The 4110-nt window shown below is 37.8% G+C and overlaps 1 protein-coding gene across 1 annotated transcript in view; it reads left to right on the top strand.

Annotated features, from left to right (window-relative positions):
• ccdc146 (coiled-coil domain containing 146) overlaps positions 1 to 4110 on the top strand; it is a gene marked incomplete in the record, with an annotated part of 44189 nt that overhangs the window by 11387 nt on the left and 28692 nt on the right.

Here is a 4110-nt window from a genome sequence, read left to right as displayed (position 1 = left end):
CTGGAATTCCCATCACTACTTTTTAGAGAACTTGCTTAGTTCTCAGTCAACTTTATTTCCCTAAAATGAAAGTTTTTATTTCACTTGCCTCCACCTTTGGGAGATCAAAGGTCAGAAAATTGGTACTTGAACACAGCAGATGTAGGGCGGCCGGCGAGTTTGAACTCCGTTCTGTGGCCCCAGCTGTTAATAAAGTTACACAATCTGCAATTTATAATTTAAAATGAATTAAAACTTTAATTACTGTGATGTCACCACTGATGGGATTATGAAATGGTTTACGTAGTTTGTTACAATATAAAGAAAGCAAACAGATAATAATAAAAGGTCTTTATGAATAAACAACACACTTGTTTTTGCCTGCAGTGATGATGTGGTCAATTTTGGTGGTTTTTCAAATTGCCCTCATAAACATTATTCATACATTAGGAAATCTTATGGAGCGTCTTATTATCAATGTACAATTCAATGTGCAATTATTAAGCTATTAAAATTAATTGTTTATCCTGCAGAGTGAACAGTTCTTCGTTTTGGATCCTCGCCCAGAAACATTTACAGTCTGGATGTTACCCTACTTGGAGAATCTGTTATAAACTTGTAGTAAGTTCATCAACATGGCACAGTTTGTTTGTTTGTTTGTTGGTTTGTTTTTGTGGGACATGGCAATTGTTTCAGTATATTAAGTGATTCATAACCATGGGTCATGTAGTTGGATTATTTTCTCTGGGCTGTTAGATGTCTCATGCACGAGTCATATTTCTGGAGAAGTGACACAGTTTCAGATAATTGATTTCAGCTACAGAAGTGGCTCGCAGCCCTGACAGAGGAACGCTCCAGAAAGGAAAATATTACTGCATAAAACTTCTCCTAACAAAGTCATTCAATTTAGCTGTAGCTGTAACTCAAACAGTCAATATCGGGACATGAAGGTGGAGATACACAGAGGGACATGGTGGTCACACACTGGGATTCAATGCTGTGCCTCTGTGGTCATTATTTTTCTCCCCAAGGGTGCAGAGTTTTAAAGCCCACAGGTTCTTTTTGTTACACATTTCACATACTGTACCTGCTGCACCGTGCAGTCATATTACCGGAAGGTTTACTGCTGCTCTGCAGTACAGATTACGTGTGTGTTTGTGTGTGGGGAGGCGAGTAAATGGACAGGTATGTGTGTCTGTGTATAAATATCTTCCAGTGATTGTCTCTATCTCACTTCAAAGATGGTCCACCACATGTGAGCCTTATGTAGAAACCCCATAAAAACCTCCAATGCTCTATACTGCTGAAGATAAGTCTTGGCACCAGAATTAGAAAGGCTGCCTGAAACCGCTTCAGGCTGCTTCTCTCAGATAAATGCCCAGCGTATGGCCAGGATGTCTGTCGCATCACTGGTATGTCTTCCACGTAGCTGAAAACACAACACTGGCCATATTTGATGTGTTATTTGGCCTCAGAATCAGTTTTTAAGATGTTATGTCAGTGCAGTGAGATAATTTCACATGTTCCCTTAATTTGCTTTTTTTTAGGACACAATATTAGATTACATGACTAAGGTTCAAATTGGAGATTAGTTGGGACCAGATGACCCACTTACCATTTCAAGATGCAGGAATGAGAGGTTGAAGTATACTTTTAAATGTTTTAAACGCGGATAGTTTAATACTAGTCAGGTGTAGTGATGTGACCTTGGGTGACTGCTAATGCAAAATGACTGAAAAGCATCTGAATAAATCATATTAACAAGAGCCTCAATCTGCATCTTTCGCAACATTCATATCTCTGTCCTTTCAGACCTTGGAACGTGGTCGGTTTCTTGCGAGCACATTTGACAATAGTCAGATAAACAATATAATGGAATGAATCTAAAAACATAATCGGCTATACCTAATGTTTGAAGTCATGGAGAGTTATCAGTCCGTGCGCGCGTGTATAATCAGAATGTTTGTGTGTGTTCACTGCCGTTACACAGTCCGACCTGAGATATCCTCAGTTCTGCAGCTCTTTGATACAGACAAGGCTATCCCTCATTACTCCCCACTATAGCGGCCTGGCTCTGAAGATAAGAGGGGAACAACACCTGTCTTCTGTTTCTATCAATGTTACACACACAGAACTACCTTGCCACAGAGAGAAATTTATCAACAACTCTTAATGATCATTTTCTTTTTCTTTTTTGCAATGCTGTTGACCTAATCTTTTTCTTTGCTGTGTTTTGTTTGGTTTTTACCAAGGTTTCACAGCTGTGTATCTTTGCTATCAACATTTTTCAAATCATTCAAGGCTAATGGTACCTGTAATCTCAACAACTGTAGTTACCATTATATAGGCGCCATTTTCAATGATTTTTCTTCTCCTTTTGAGATTGCAGATAGCTGGGGGGTTGTTTTTATACTGATTGTGATAAGGTGTTCTGATACTGTGATATCTGCTGTGTTGATAAAAGTTTATTCAGTCAAACTTGGGTTAAATCCTCTTCACAGACATCAGGGAGTTGGGCTTTGTTGTGGTCGATCACACCTTGTTTTGGCGAGTCCAGACGTATATAAAGGAGCTTTTTCTTACAACAGTCATTGAAGTTTAAGCATATTACCGCAGAAACAAAGCAATTTTTGTTCAAAAAAAGTTTTGACTATTAAGGCATTTCAAACTCTTTTGGAGTCTCTAGTGATTTAGTTTTCTTCTTCTTCTACTCCTGGAACTTAATTTTGCCTCTAAACAATATTACAAAACTGCTTACTGGTCACAATTGTATCTGGTTCCTAGCAATATTGCCCTATTGAATATTCTGTCTGGTGAAAACGGCAACAAGAGATTTCCACAGAATGTGATATTCTATTCATATCATAGCTTTTTATACAGGCAGCTTTGGGTCAGATCAAAGACTTTGAAATAGTGCAACCTGGGCTGGCAAACCCATGCAGGAAGATTTGTAGCTCACTTAGCTGGATAAAGTTTAGGACTGCTGTAATGTCCAGATGTAGCTGAGCTGTTCAGATGTGGATGATTGACACAGGGGAAATACTGTATGTAAATCCCAGCAACCAATCATACACTGATAGGAAAAGTTAAGAGTTACTACTACTAAATCCATAAATCATCAGTTATACCACCTGCCAATTCTTCTTTACAAACTGTTTCTTCATGTCCATGTGATTGGTAATGTTTCTGTTTTTATGCTCCTCAGTTGTTATCGCTGGGTAAAATCAGCCAGACCAAAGTAGCCAAACTGAAATCCAGTTTCAGGCTACTCCACAATACTCTGAAGAGGTATGTTTTCTCCTTGGGACAAAAGTTCATTTGTAACCCTCTTGTTTGTGTCATGTTGCAATTTGGCGGTGCAGTATAACTGCAAAAATGCTGAGAATACAGTAGAGAAGTTCAATTCTCATGACAGCCAACTGAAGTGCCCTTGAAAAAGACTTCAACTCTTTATCGGATCTAGTCTGCTGCTCTTATATGCTATAGAAAAAATATAGAAGTAGCATCTGTTATATCAGCCACTGGCATCTGAAGAGACATTTTGAAGGTCATATTGTAGTTGCTGCTCACTCACTTAGTGGAGCCATAAATCCTAAATTGAGCAAAGAGGTGGAAGCTAGGATATATTTGAAGGTACAACCACTACCACTAACTGCAATAGGCTGAGACACCTGTCAATCAAAAGCCTCTCTAAAATTAAATCCTTAATGGAACACTGATTCTCAAAAACGCCACCAAAGCACATAATGGAGGAAGTGAAATTAACTTTTGAGACCCCAGTCTCTTGTGAAAAGAACTAGTCTTTGTGTAATTTCTTGTGAAAACAAGGAAAAGAATCTGAATGTGCACATTACATTTAATCTGCTTAGTACTCATCATAAACAACCACCAGCTACTGAATGTTTAGATGCATATTATAGTAGTAGTAGTTTTTAATCATATTTAAACAGGAGTTAGGGTTGATTATTTGTAGTTAGCCAAGGTATATTTATCTAATTGTTATTGCCTTTACATTTCCTAAAAAGCAGAATGTTCTCATGTAGAATAAATCATATAAAATTGAGCTAATATTTAGATTTTTAATTGACAAATATCAGTATACTGCATACGGTACCAGATACTTAAATCATT

The sequence above is a fragment of the Morone saxatilis genome, unplaced genomic scaffold (genome assembly GCF_004916995.1).
Source record: "Morone saxatilis isolate NCDOM2014 unplaced genomic scaffold, NCSU_SB_2.0 Contig10, whole genome shotgun sequence".
Classification (NCBI taxonomy): Eukaryota; Metazoa; Chordata; class Actinopteri; family Moronidae; genus Morone; species Morone saxatilis.
Note: the sequence above shows the minus strand (reverse complement) of the source record. Positions and strands in the feature narration are given on the sequence as shown.